This window comes from Molossus molossus, unplaced genomic scaffold, assembly GCF_014108415.1.
Source record: "Molossus molossus isolate mMolMol1 unplaced genomic scaffold, mMolMol1.p scaffold_m16_p_1, whole genome shotgun sequence".
In the NCBI taxonomy this organism is placed as follows: Eukaryota; Metazoa; Chordata; class Mammalia; order Chiroptera; family Molossidae; genus Molossus; species Molossus molossus.
In genome coordinates this window covers 122,152,417-122,167,597 of record NW_023425344.1, presented here as the reverse complement: position 1 = coordinate 122,167,597, position 15,181 = coordinate 122,152,417, and the positions used below count along the sequence as shown (strand labels likewise).

General features: G+C 46.8%; 1 long non-coding RNA gene across 1 annotated transcript in view; it reads right to left on the bottom strand.

Moving 5' to 3' along the window:
• Nucleotides 1–1,560: 1,560 nt before the first annotated feature.
• Nucleotides 1,561–15,181, bottom strand: part of LOC118636446 — a 49,623-nt gene continuing 36,002 nt past the window's right edge. Inside the window, exons 3-5 of the long non-coding RNA XR_004960654.1 lie at nucleotides 8,264–8,337; nucleotides 5,367–5,461; nucleotides 1,561–1,666 (exon numbers count right to left, since the gene is read on the bottom strand). This is a non-coding gene — a long non-coding RNA (uncharacterized LOC118636446). The remainder of the gene's footprint in view (nucleotides 1,667–5,366; nucleotides 5,462–8,263; nucleotides 8,338–15,181) is intronic.

Here is a 15,181-nt window from a genome sequence, read left to right as displayed (position 1 = left end):
CATAAAATTAGTTAGACAGTGACTAGATGAACGAGAACAGGCTCTATCCACCTCTAAGAATTGGTATGAGAACCTCTTTAATTGGCCCCCATGGTTCACTACTCTTATCACTGGCCTTGCGACCCCCTTAATCCTCCTCCTATTAATATTAACTTGTGGCCCAATCCTAATTAATCGAGAGAAAAAGTACAGGCTGTTAAGCTCATGGTTCTTAGCACTCCCTTTCAGAGGCTAGCTACAATGGAAGAAATTGCAGAAACTTTAGAATCAAAGATTTGATTTAACCCTAAGACCAGTGGGGAATGTAAAGGACAAATACATGACCTTGCCCCCTGGATTTTAAGGGAATGGCAAGAACTATCTGCTAATAGATGACCACTGCATTGTATAGATAACCATTGCTTTGTGTACACCGAAACTGATTGTTCCCTCAGGCATAAGACCTAACTGCAAATATCTGCTTCTGTAGTGCTTGCTTGCTGGCATACCCTAATCCAAATTCCTTAACAGGGGCTAAGACAACTATATGAGCAACCCACCCCCTGAGCTCGGGGCTGCTCTCTCCTCTGCGTAGGATGGGACAGTGGCCGCGTGGCCAATAAAGCTCTCTTAATTTGAACCCAGTTTGGAGTCTGGTCTGTCTCGTTGGTCTACAACAGCAGAAGTTCTTGGCCAGCACAGGGAACAAACAGGGAAGTCTGGAGTCCTAAAGATAAGTATCTGCCTCTCTCCGAGGAGCTAGTCCCAGTTCTGCCTCAAGGCAGCAAGCAAGCTTCCTTGATGAGAGTGTTCTGTTGTGGAAGACCTCTCACCAGAAGCAGGTCTGTGTCCCCTATGGGCAGGCACTGTCCCTCCCTATCCATATGCCTTAGACAAGCTGCCCTTTGGGATTCAGGTTGTGCATCTATGAAATGGGAATAAGAGGGCCTACCTTGCCAGGCCATATGAGATTCCAAATGAGACAGTCAATTCCTCACCCACCCCACCCTCCCACCCTGAGCCACCATCTCTGAGGGCAGGGCTGAAACAAGCCCTTCTCTGGCCCAGGGACTTAGACATCGTTTGCTGGGTAAACAGTTGGTCACATCCTCATACCACCCTAGATCCCACACCACTTGGCCCACTGATTTTCCCACCCTCTGCTCCCTTTTTCATCCTGCCCTTCCCTGAGGAGGCTGAGCAAGCTGGGACAGAATGGCCCTCACCACACACAGCACGGGCCTCTATTTCACTGGGTTTTAGGTTCCCTGTCTGCACAATGGCTATGCTGATCCAGAGAATCTTGCAAACCATCCAAGGGCCAGTGGCTATTGGTGGGAAGAGGTCATTTTAGATTCTACCCCAATCTTGTTTTTTTTAATCCTCACCCAAGGACATTCATTGATTTTTAGAGAGAAGGAGAAAGAAACATCAATGTGAGATAGCAACATCAATCAGTTGCCTCCTGCACACGCCCTGACCAAGAATGGGGTTCAAACCCGAAACCCAGGTATGTGCCCTGGCTGGGTTTCGAACCCACATCCCTTCAGTGTACAGAATGACACACTTACCAACTGAGCCACACTGGCCACGGTCTGTCCCAATCTTCATGGTTCATTCCTGCCCAGGACACTGCCCACAGTGCACCCTGCCCAGCTCTTCTTCCAGCCCAGAATCCTACATGGCCCTGAATGGAGGCCAGAGAAGAAGGGGGTGGACGGTGGGGGTGAGCAAGAGCCACCTCTACCATAATAACTAATAACCAGCTGACAGCTTGAATTATATATTTTCCAGTTCCTTGCCTATTGGTCAGGGAGGATGTGCAAATGTAAATGTGTATGTGCTCCTACTCCTCAGGGTCTGAGACTCGGGTGTGTGTGCTGACTCAGTCAGGTCAGCAGAGGGATGGCATGCTGACAGCTCTGCTCCTCCCAACAGAAGCCCCAGCTGCTCTAGCTCTTGACCAAGGGGTCCAAGTATGAGGTTGCAGCTTCCTGGCTAGGGCTGTAGGGAGTAGGGGAAGGATGGACCAGGTATGGTCAGAATGGAGGGAGTGTGTACTAAAAGGGGCCACCTGCTAACCTGACAAGCTCAGGGAAGGCCTGAGTGACAACTTGCAAACTCAAAGACCTAAAGTAACCACAATGGATGGTCTGAAATTTGTCCTAGGTAGTCATGTCCTAGGCTAGCAACTTCCCTGACAAAAGTCAGTTTTCAACTTAATGGAGCCTATTGCCTTTTCTTTTTGCATCTAAGGTAACACACCTTTAGAATGTGGGATAACTTCCTTTTTTCCAGACTCCTCAGGGCACAACCTATGCACCAGGGGGAAACCACAAATCCCCTCATCGTTATTATTATCATGTTGATTGTTGACTGTTAACTGTCCTGTGCCCACGTATGTAAAAGAAGAATGTGTCTGTCATTTTACTTTTTATCCAATCCCAGAGATTCCCCCCCTTGCTTTCTCCCACCTCCCTTGTCTGTCACCAGTGGATTTCATGTAACCCACTTACATCTTCTCTTTTGATTGTAATATATACATTAAGGTGCAAAACTGCCATTCTTCAGAGTACTATCTCAATCTGTTGAGGTTGAGATTTTGCTTCCTGGCATCTGTCAAAAGTTTGGCTCAAATAACTTCACAAAATTCTTCACAGGCACAGGTTTGAATGTTTCTTACATTGACATTACAATGGGGCTAGCTAGGAACCTTGAAGACAAGGAGGCAGGAAATTCCTTTCCACAGGTTGTCCAGGAGGAGGCAGGTTGTCCAGGAGCCTATAATGCCACAAGAACTCCAGTCTGAGAATGGAGATCCAGCCCAGCTCGGGGACTCATCTGAGGAGACCATGACCCTGCCTCACCTCCACCTCTCAAAGCCTAACACTCTCTACACCCTTTTCAAGGCCTTCCCTGACCCTCCTTCATCCCTCTCACAGTCAGGCCTCAAGGTCACCCCTCACCGATGTCCCCTGAATGCCACACTACAGACTCTCCACTTCATAACTAGCTGGTCCAGCCACCCTCTCCCTGGCCTTAAAAATCCCTTTAGCCCCTTCTAAATAGCACAAGTATGTGCAAACACATACACAGAAGTGACACCAATATTTCAATAGCCAACGCCACACGGGACACATACACCCTATACTTGAAAAATGATGGGAGTGAGAAGGCAAGCCAGGTGCAGCCCTCAGGCAGTGCAGAGACCCTGTCCCTGGCTTTGTAATCCCCTCACATCTGCCAACCGCCTAAACTACAGCAGAACTAGAAGGCCCCCAAGTACCCGGAAGCTATCATGTATAAAAGGTGGCTGGAACCCGGGTTTGGGGCTCAGCCTTTGGAGGTGACTCCACTGGGCCAGCACCAGTGCACATTAAACAGTCATTTTCTAATCCTCTGAGTTCGTGCAGCCTCTCTTCCCGCTGACCGAATTTCTGCCACAACAGGATAAGAGGCACTCGGTGGCCTGTGCTCAAGGAAATCAAGTGCCTGGTGGAGGAGTAGAGGCTGTGGACCTTCTGCTCATCCCTCACCCCTGCTTCTCCTTCTCCCTCCCTCTAGCCACCTCCCCACCCCAGTCAGCCTTGTCAGTGTTGACATTAATGGGCTGACATGAATAAGCCGGAGCTTCTCCATTTGACTGCCAGACTGGGCCTCAGCTGTGAAAGAATTGCTAATTAAAGCCACAATAAGGAAATATCAATGATGGACATCAATATTATTGCCTTCTGTGGTTCCCTGACTGTTGATTTGGGGCCATCTCTCTAGGACAATGCTGAGTGACTACAGAGGAGAAAAGCCCCACTTGGAGAAAGGCGGGCCTCCAGATGGATTCATTCTTGCAACTGGGCCTGTTCCCTCAGGGCAATGTCCCCTCTTCCTCCACCCAGGGTCCAGGGCTGAGGCTGAGCACAAGGGATCCATGATCCGGGATGGGGAACTGGTGATCCTGTGGAAAGCCCTGGCTCATCAAGTGACTGCAAGCTTATCTCTGCTTCTCTGGACCTCAGTTCCCTCAACTGCCAAATAGGCACAATCATTCCAGTCCTGCCTATCTTGCACAATGTGGAGGAGTGAATGAAATGTGAAAGCAAACTTTAGGAGGTTGACCTAATTGCAAAATACAGGGGCTTTGTGGGCTGGAGGAAACAGGTGGGGGCAAATGAGGGACTGAGCAGCACTGACAAAGGGATGGACATGTCCCAGCTCAATCAACTCTCAGAAGCAAATACCCTCCCCACCCTCCTGGCCCCCACCAAGCACTCAAAACTTGGTGGGAATCGAGCCCTGGCCGGTTTGGCTCAGCGGTTAGAGTGTCGGCCTGCGGTCCTGAGAGACCGGGGTTCGGTTCCCGCTAAGGGCGCGTACCTCCGTTGCAGTTTGTCCCTGGCCCTGGTCGGTTGTGCGGGTGGCAGCTACTCGATGTGTTCCTTTCGCATTGATGTTTCTCTCTCTCTCTCTCCCTCCCACTCTACCTGAACAAAAAATGGAAAAATGTCCTTGGGTGAGGATAAAAAAAAAAAAAAACTTGGTGGGAATCGAACACTAAAGTCAGAGAGAAGAAAGGCAAAGCTTAACACAAACGTGTAGCTGACACCTGGTGTCTCTGAGACTTGGAGCCTGTGAGAACTCAAGGCCTTGAACCCACACCCAAAACCCTGCAGACCATGCCAGTCACAGGTGGAACTCACACAGAGGGTGGCCCTTCAGCCACTGAGAGGGTCTCAGAGGCAACTCCCAGAAACAGAAAAACAGCACAGTGGAGAAGCACCATCAGAGACAGCCCAGACAGCCTTGTGAGCGGTACTGTGCCTGCCGGGTAAATCCCAGTCACAGGCACATATAACACATATACTCAGATTACATACACAGCCAAGTTCATAAATAAATGTGTATAGGCTGGAAACAGGCCAGCACACCTGCATGCACACATACACGCACACACGCAGCATCTTAGGCCAAAAGCCAAGCAAGAACCATGGAAACTTCTCCCTGTTGAGAAGTAACTAAAAAGCCCCATATGGCCTCCCAGGCACATGTGGCCTCTGAAACTATAGTTAAGACAAGTAGCAGCAACGAGGAGGCTAGGAAGCAGAGGCCAACAGTGCCTGAATATTTCACAGATGATTTTGCTTCACAGAAAATTCATCTTCGCCTGTGTGCATGTTAGGGTGTAATTACCCATTAGGTTGTGGAGCAGAAAGCAGGAGGCAACTCCAGGTCTGGGCCCTCACTCTGCCTCTGCCACAGGCCTAGTCCAACCTGGTGGGGCCCATCTACCGCTCACCTGTGCTGGAAAATTGGGTGCCATTTTGGGACACAGAGTGTCCTGACTCAGAGTCACCTCTGTCCTAGATCCTTGGACTCTGTCCCCAGCCACTCACCTCAGGTTCTCTCTTCAGGGGCTTAAGACCACTGGCTGTCTCACTCCTTCAAATACCCCCTCTCCTCTCCAAACCATCAAGCTGTTTACGGTTCCCTGAGGAAACAACAGAGGAGAACAAGATAGAAAAGAGAAGGCAAGAAGGGACAGAGGCCATCCTGGCTGGTCCCTGGAGTCCCCTCCCCTCACAGAGCTTGCCCACCAGAGTGGGGAAAGAGGAGGGGATTCACACCTCCCTCTTTTGCCTCCCACCAGGAGCACTCTCCCTCACTCCATTTGCCCTAGAAAATGTCCACTGGGCATAAGCTAAGCTCAGGTGGTATCTCCTTCAGGAGGCCCTCCAGAACCACCTCCCTGGGTCAGGAGCCTATTCTGGCTCCTGCAGCCCCTTATGTTTCCCTCCATCACTATTCTGTAATCAAGGGCTGAAAACATAGATGCCTGTAGGGGCCACAGAGGAAATGACAGTGAGCGAATGGGTGCAGGTAATGTAATTGAAGTGGGCAGGACTTGAGAAGTGGAGAGTATATGCCCTAAGGTGTTAACACCACCTCACGTCACGTTATGGCCCAGAGATTCCACTCCTGGGATAAGCCCAACCCACAAAGACTAATACACAAATATTCATAGCGGTATTGTTCATAATTGCCAAAAAGTATAAACAATCCACATGTTTATGAATGAATGTATAAACAAAGTGTGTTATATCAATAAAATGCAATATTCAACAAAGAATGAAATACTGACTCATACTACAACATGGATAAATGTCAAATATATTATGCTAAAGTAAAGAAGCCAGACATAAAGGCCACATATTATATGATTCCATTTACATAAAAGAAAGGCAAATCCATGGAGACAGGAAGATTAGTGATTGCCAGGGGCTGAGGGACGGAGAGCGGGGAGTGACTGGAAATGGATACAGGGTTTCCTTTTTATGGTAATATCGTTCTCTGAAATTAGTGATGTTGGTTGTACAATCTTGTAAATATACTAAAAAAACCGAACAGTACACTTTAAAATGGTGAGTTTTATAGTATGTAAATTATATCTCAATTTACAAAAAAAAAAAAAAGTTTTAAATGAAAACACATTCACAAGCTATATCCCTGGTCAGGGCCTCCAACTTCTAGTTCATACATCTGTCTACCCACAAGAATGGAGCCTGAGGACCCTCCATGGCCCCCAGAGCTGGCACCCCAAGGTCAAGTACCTGAGAGCCATATTACTGCAGCATATTAGCCCAGGCCACATGTTGTGCTCTCCAAAACCTCCCTCAGATGGCTCTGGTCCAGAGTCACAGCCATGTCTCAGGCAAGGCCACTGAGACACAGTTTCAAGGTCACCTGTCCTAAGGTTCTAAGGTCACATGGCAAGCTGGAGGCAGAACTGAGGAGAGAGGCCAGGCTTCCTGACTTGGTGGCAGAGGCAGATGGATACAAAGGTACAGGCAGCTCTGCCACTGCTTCCTGCCTCAAGGCCCTTCAGATCCCTGGCAGGCCTCAGAATCAAGTCCACCTGCTGGATCTAGCCTTAGTCCCCTTTGGGCCCTGAAGGCAGCTCATCCATGGCAGCAAGGCCCCTGCCCCTCACTTCTTCAGGAACACACTTTCAGGGAGCCATTGTGGTTTCCCACAATCCCCAGACATGGCCAACACCATAACACTCAGTTTCTCAGAGGCCCAGACAGTTTGACTGGATCCTCTGGGTAGGCCAGGGGCAGAGGCTGGTCAAAGCCTCACAGATGCAGAAAGACTTTTAGGTAGAATGACCAACCATCCTGGAACTGAGAGTTGCTGAAACTTGGACAGTCCTGGGCAAGGTAGGACAGTTAGCCACCCTGCCTGGGAGGATGCCCTAGTGGGTGAGCCACGGGAGGGTGCAGGGGAAGCAAGCTTCTCTCCGGAGAGGCCTTCTGTCCCTTCCTCTCATGCTTACCTTCTCTTTGTCTCTGCCATCCTCCCTCCCCCAGCTTTCAATCAGCAGAAAAGAATCCTCTCTTCCAGCTTCTCCTTCAGGTCTCTCAAGGAAAGAAGGTTTCTGGAACCAGCCCTTGCGTCTGTTGAGATGCCCTGAGGGTCATCAGGCAGAGGGAGCAGATGGCAAGGTAAGGCCCATTACTCCTTTAGCCATGGCCTCCCTGCAGACTGTCAGCTCCCGGAGGGCAGGAAACTAGTTTCTGTTTGAGTCTCAGTTGTGCCTCTGGTCTAGAAGGCTAGCTGCCCAGTAAATATTTGCTGAATGAATAATTGAATCCATTTAGGCTTCCTAATGATAGGTCTGAACTGAAGAAAAAAAGAGTTTGGAAACTACTGGCCTCAGGAATAAATTCTAAAGTCTTCAGCTGGCCATGGAGTTTTCTTCTGTATGACCCCTCACACCTCCCAGCCTTCTCTCAACTCACTGACAGGCTCCACCCCCAGCACCCCCACAGACCCAGGCCTTTGCTTATGTAGGTCTCCTTCCTGAAGCACTCTTAGCCTGCTCCTGGGCACCAGCTCAGTTCCTCCCCTCCCTGAAGTCTCACTTGGTCACTATCTGCCCCCGTCCTCAGGCTCCCTCCCTAGTTGAGCCCTGGCAGTGCGTTTGGGAGGATGCGCTGGTGAGAATAAGGGAAGAGCTAAAGGTTGAGTCTGACTGCAGGTCACCCAGGTCCTGGGCCACCCTCAAGCTGAAAGGGTGACTGGGTGACTCAGGGTCTGACTGCCAGCAGCTGGGTACAAGGCCAGGTTTGGTTGACAGAGGAGGCGAGGGGAAGGGAGAGAGAAGAGAAAGGAAAGGATAGGTAACAGGAGGGAAAGGGGAAATGAGGTAGGAGCTGCTCTTGGCTCACGGATCCCAGGAAGACTAAGTCAGAGTCCAACACAGTGATAAAACAATTGGGCAGCAGTTCACCTTTTTAGACACATGATATCCCCAAAGACACAGATTAGTCGTCCTGTGCAGACTGAAGGGAGAAGGAAGCCCCTCTGGAAGAAAAACGTCAGCTTTAGACAAGCAGTCACATCTCCTTTCCACTCCCCTGCCCTCATGCACCAGTGGGGTAGGAAGCAGCCAGATACTATCTGGGCCTCTTGCTATGTCTTCCTTCAGCCTAAGAAGTTCAGCCACCCACCCCGGTGACCTCTAGTGTTAGACCCTCCTAACCCTACTTACAGACTGAGCCCTGACCCTTGTCTTATAGTGAGATCTGATCCTATTCATTCATTGAACCTTGAGCCTTGTCACACATTGAGCCCCAACCCTGATCAACACACTGAGCCCCAACCCTGCTCACACACTGAGCTCTGACCCTGCTCATACAATGAGCCCTGACCCTGACAGGGTACAGTAGCCCTCTAAGAACTAAAGGAAGTTCCAGGGATGCCTCAGCCTCTCCTCCTATGACTCCTCAGAGCTGGTGACAGATCCAGTCCATGGGTGCCAGAGACAGGTCCCAGCACTGAGTGACTGCTGGCAGCTGACCCAAGGTAGCTCATAGGTGGCTGAGTTCTGATTCTTCCCCAAGACCAAGACAGAATGTGATAAGCCCCCTCTGGTCTCAGGACACAGCAGTGTCTATGAGCCCAGCCACTGGTTTCCACAAAGAAGCTGCCACTACCTCCCATTCCCCAGCCAGTGCTTACTCCCTCCACATCCTCTCTGCCTCCCACAGGGATCCATCTCTACCTCCCTTGATTTTTCAAGTGTCCCAAAAAAGCTTTGAATTTCTGGAAACCTGCCCCCTCCCCTTCACATCACACTGGTCCCCATTCAGTGTCCTCAGCTGGCTGTCAACTAATCCCTACAGAGGTGTTACTAATAATTCAGATGTTAACTATAAACTTAAAGTGTGATTCCCCACCAGGAACATATTGGTTTTAACAGGTTGCTCTTGGAAATGGGAAAACTTTCAAGACCCATTCAAATGGCAGAGTGGGGTTTAGTATTTTGTGCCTGGAGCCTTTCTAGCCTTCCTGAAACCCCCCTTCCCCTCATCCTTTACTAGGGTCCACAGAATGACCCCCAGAGAGCTGCATTCCAGTTTCAGCTCCACCTATCTCTCTTTACCTCAGTTTCTTTTTCTTTTCTTTTCTTTTCTAATGTTTTTATTTATTTTTTTAGAGAGAGAGGAAAGGAGAGATAAAAACATTAATGTGAGAGGGATACATCCTTTGGCTGCCTCCTGCACACCCACTACTGGGGATCAAGCCCGCAACCTGGGAATATGTCCTGACCAGAAATCGAACCAGGACCTCCCAGTCCATGGGACGATGCTCAATCCACTGAGCCACACCAACCAGGCTGAACCTCACTTTCTTCATCTGCAAATGGGTATAGAGAATACCAACCTTGCAGAATTGTGATAAGGCCCTCCATACTCAAAAGCTCCCACGGTCCCTAACCTCCCTTTGCCTATCCTCATCAAAGGTAACTGTGTCAGTTTCCCCCACCTCCCACCTCCTCCCACTCTACTCCCAATCAATCACCCAGCCTGTGGGTTCTCTCCACTTCCCAAATGTCTCCCCAGGCAAAGATCAATAGAATCAATCACCAAGGCCTGGACAGATATGAGACTGTGGGGACACTGAACAGATGATGGTAATGGAACATCAGAGAAGCAGGGAAAGAATCTCAATAAACAGTGTCACCAGGCCAGTGTTGTTCAGTGGTTGAGTGTTGACCCATGCACTAAGAGGTCGCCAGTTCAATTCTCAGTTGGGGCACATGCCCAGGTTGTGGGCCAAATTCCTAGTGGGAACATGCAGGAGATGACCAATTGATGTTCTCTCTCATTGATGTTTCTATCTCTCTCTCCCTCTCCCTTCCTCTCTCTGTAAAATCAATAAAGAAAAAAAAATTTTTTTTTATCCTCACCCAAGGACATTTTTTCCATTTTTTGTTCAGACAGAGAGGGAGGGAGAGAGAGGAAGAGAGAGGAAGAGAGAGAGAGAGAGAGAAACATCGACGTGAAAGGGACACATCGAGTGGTTGCCACCCACACGACCCAACCAGGGCCGGGGACAAACTGCAACCAAGGTACATGCCCTTAGCAGGAGCCGAACCCAGGTCTCTCTGGACTGCAGGCCAACGCTCTAACTACTGAACCAAACTGGCCAGGGCAAAAAAAAATTTTTAATAAATAAATAAACAGTGTCAAAACAGCTGGTCATTTGGGGAAAAAACACTTAGATCCCTACCTCAAACCACACACATAACAACATTCTGGATGAACAAAGATTTAAAGATTTTTAAATATCATAAATAACTAGAAAACAATGTAAGACAACATTTTCAAAACTTTGTAGTAGAAAAGAATGACAGACTTGATCATAGGACAATTTTAAACTTTTAAGGGGTTAAAAAAAAAAGGCATAAAACTAAATGACAAAAAAACAACGAACCATAAAACTTTGAAAAAAAATATTTGCAACATAATACAGATAAAGGGGTAAATCCCTTACCCTCTTATAAATCAATTTGCTCTTGCAAGTAAGATGCATTTCACAAAACACATCACTCCCCATCACTGAAACCAAGGTCACCTGTGACCTCCCCAGGACTAATGCATGATCAATGCTCAAGCTACATCTTACTTGACCTCACACTTGAAACATATTTTGCCTTTGGCTTCTAGGACACCACTTGCTTGGTTCTCCTCCACCTTGCTGGCTGCTCCTACTCAGCCACCTTTTTGATTCCACCTCAGTTCCCCAACTTTTAGCTGAAGGAGGCCCCAGGGCTAGGTCTTTGGTTCTTCTTTTTTTCCCCCATGTATTCTTACTACCTTGATGCTCATCCAATCTTATGGTTTTAAATATTATCTTTATACTAATGACCCCAAATTTATATCTCTAGCCCAGACCTGTCCCCTAAACTCCAGCCTCATTTCTCCAACTGTCAACTCCACATTTGTATATGGATGTCTACTGGCACCTCAGCTTCACAGTCCACAGCCAGGGCCTGCTCATCAGTGTGCCACCTGGGCAGTCACACAGGGCCTCGTAGTCAGGGGGCCCCAGGTTTGGTTTAATGCTCCACTGTCACCACAGGAAAACTTTTTTTTTTTAATCCTCACCCAAGTACATGCTTTTATTAATTTTTAGAGACAGAAGAAAGAAGAGAGAGAGAGAGACATCAATCGGCTGCCTCCCATATGCAACCTGACTGGGAATCGAACCCACAGCCTTTTGGTGTATAGGATGATGCTCCAACCAACCAAGCCACTCAGCCAGGGCACCACCTGGAAATTTTTAATGATTTTTTTAAACAGAGGGCCACCCTTTTTCATTTTGCTCTGAGCTCTACACATTAAGTAGCCAGTCCTGTCCACAGTGGAGCTCCCCGACTCCAAACCCATTACTCCATAGTTTCTGCTCTGTCTCTGTTGTTAGCAGACCCACCCTTCTAGCTACTGGGACCAAAATCATTGGAATCATTGTTATGAAATAAATGGTTGTGCCTTCAAAATTCATATGTTGAAGTCTTCACAGTAATATGATGGCATTTGGAGGTGAAGCCTTTGAAAGGCAATTAGAGCCCTGGCCAGTGTGGCTCAGCGGTTAGAGCATCGGCCTGCAGTCCAGAGAGACCCGGGTTCAGTTCCCACTAAGGGCGTGTACCTCAGTTGCAGTTTGTCCCTGGCCCTAGTTGGTTGTGCGGGTGGCAGCCACTGGATGTGTCCCTTTCACATCGATGTTTCTTTTTCTCTCTTCCTCTCTCTCCCTCCCACTCTACCTGAACAAAAAATGTCCTCAGGTGAGAGGCAATTAGAGTTAGATGAGATCATGAGGGTGGGGTCCTCATGATGGGATGAGTGTCCTTAAAAGAAGGAGAGATACCAGAGCTCTTTCCACCTGCACACAAAGAAGAGATCTTGTGAGCACAAGCAAGCCAAGCAGAGGGTTATTACCAAAAACTGAGTCCACCAGCATCCTGATCTTGGACTTACCAGTCTCCACAAGTGTGAGAAATAAAAGTGTATTGTTTAAGCCAACTAGCCTATGGTATTTGGTTCTGGCAGTCCAAGATGAGTAAGACAGTGACCTTTGGCTCCCTCTCTCACACATAACACCTCATCTAATCTGTCAGCTAATCCTATTGGCTCCATGAACATGCACCTAGAATCCATCCTCATCTCCCCACCTCCATTAAGACCCCCATAGACCAAGCCCCATCATTTCTTCCCTGGATCACTGCAACAGCCTACCAACTGATTTTCCTTCTTCCACCCTGGCCTCCTCCACAGCAGCCAGAATAATCTGGTTAAAATGAAATTCTGATCATGTCATGTCACTAATCAGAAACTTCCATGGCTCCCTGCATCATCCTAAGGAAAAGGGTGAACCACAATGCCCTGCATACCTGACTCTTGATCCTCCCTGACTATACCTACCATTCTTTCCTCACTCACCCTGTTTTAGCCACACTGGCCTCCTCACTGATTCCTGAACAGATCAGGCCTACTCCTGACTCAGGGTTTTGGACATCCACATTACTCATTCTCTCACTTCCTACAGGTCTTCATTTCAATGCCACCTCCCAGTAAGACCTGGCTGACTACCATATCCAAGTCGCCCAACACTTACAATCTCTCTCCTGCTTTATTTTTTTTTCTCCTTAGTACTTAACACTCATACGCACACTATATTTCACTTATCTGTTTTTCCTTGGTGGTCTCTCCTCCACTACAGTATAAGTTCCATGGAGGAGGTATTTTGTGTCAGTTTTGTTTGCTGTTAGGCCCCTAACCAAAACAGTGCCCAACATATAGTAGGTGTTCAATAAACACCTACTGAATGAATGGACAGATGAATAGGAAAATAAGCATGACATGAACTGGCGAAATTGACAAATGAAGAAAGTAAAATGGCCAAACAAGCACACACAAATATGCTCAAGTTCATTAGTAGTCCAAGAAATGGAAAATAAAATCAGTTTTACCTATCAGATTGGCAGAGATTTAAGTGGCTGATAATTCTCATGGTTGGCAAGGGTGAGGGGACGAGGCTTCCTGTGCATGGTAAATCGGCATAGCCTTCTGGAAGCTGATCTGGCCATACAGATTAAACCTTGAAGTGTGCATGCCCTCTGACCCAGGCAGTCCACTACCAGAAACATTCCTGAAGGACTCAGACACAATTGCACACATATGTATAAACTGGGAGATTCCCTGAGTGAGTTTTATAAATAGCCAAACACTGGGAATTATCTAAAAAGCCACCAACAAGATTAATAATTGATACATAATTTAAAGACCATCCAATCAATGGGTGTAAAAGGATAATGAAGAACTCTGGAATGAGCTACACAATATTTGAAAGTAAAAGAACCAAGTGACAGAGCAGTATAACTAGCATGAGCCCATGCTTTTCCTTTTAAAAATGTTTGTAAGTGCATAGAAAAATGCACTCTGGAAGGACATCTGTCAAACTAGTTAGCAGTGTTTAGCCCTGGGAAGGAAGAAATTATGGGAAGAGCTTGAACTGCATGCTTGATATATTCCTGGATTGTTAGATAGGTAGATAGATAACATAAAGAAAGTATTAGCCCTGGCCAGTTTGTCTCAGTGGTTGAGCATCAACCTGCGGACCAGAGAGTTCTGGGTTCAGTTCCCTCTAGGGGCACATACCACAAAAAACAAAAGTATTACTTTAATAGTCAGAAATATAAAAAGGCTGTCTTTACTCCACTGTATGCTCTTGCCACCTTTGTCAATTATTAATTGAGCATATTGCCTTGGGTCCATTTCTGGGTTCTCTGTTCTGTTCCACTGGTCTATATGCCTGTTCTTGTGCCAGTACCAGGCTGTTTTGATTACAGTGGCTTTGTAGTGTAACCTGATATCTGGTATTGTGATCCCACCTACTTTGTCCTTCTTTTTCAAAATTGCTGTGGCTATTCGGGTATTTTTTTGGTACCATATGAACTTTTGAAGTATTTGTTCTAGTTCTGTGAAATATGTTGTTGGTATTTTATTGGTGATTGCATTGAATCTATAGATTGCTTTGGGTAGTATGGACACTTTGATGATGTTAATTTTTCCAATCCATGAACAAGATATATTCTTCCACTTTTTTATATCTTTCTTTATTTCTTTTTCCAATGTCCTGTAGTTTTCTGCAAATAGGCCCTTTACTTCTTTGGTTAAGTTATTCCTAGGTATCTTAATTTTTTGGCTGCGATTGTAAATGGGATTGTTTTTTCAGTTTCTCTTTCTGTGAGTTCATCATTGGTGTATAAGAATGCTGTCGATTTCTTGACGTTAATTTTTTATCCTGCTACTTTGCCAAATTCATTGATTAAGTTTAGTATATTTTTGATGGAGTCTTTAGGGTTTTCTATGTATAATATCATGTCATCTGCAAATAATGAAGTTTTACTTCCTCCTTTCCAATTTGGATCCCTTTTATTTTTTCTTCATGTCTGATTGCTGTGGCTAAGACTTCCAGTACAATGTTAAATAAGAGTGGTGAAAGTGGACATCCCTGTCCTGTTCCTGTTCTTAAGGGAAATGCTTTTAGTTTCTGTCCATTGAATATGATGTTGGCTGTAGGTCTTTCATATATGGCCTTTATTATGTCGAGATATGATCCCTCTATTCCCACATTGCTGAGCGTTTTTATCAGAAATGAATGCTGGATTTTGTCGAATGCTTTTTCAGCGTCTATTGATATGATCATGTGGTTTTTAGTCTTCATTTTATTTATGTGGTGTATCACATTTATTGATTTGCGACTATTGTACCAGACTTGCATCTCTGGGATGAATCCCACTTGGTCATGGTAAATAATTTTTTTGATGTATTGCTGGATTCGATTTGCTAGTATTTTG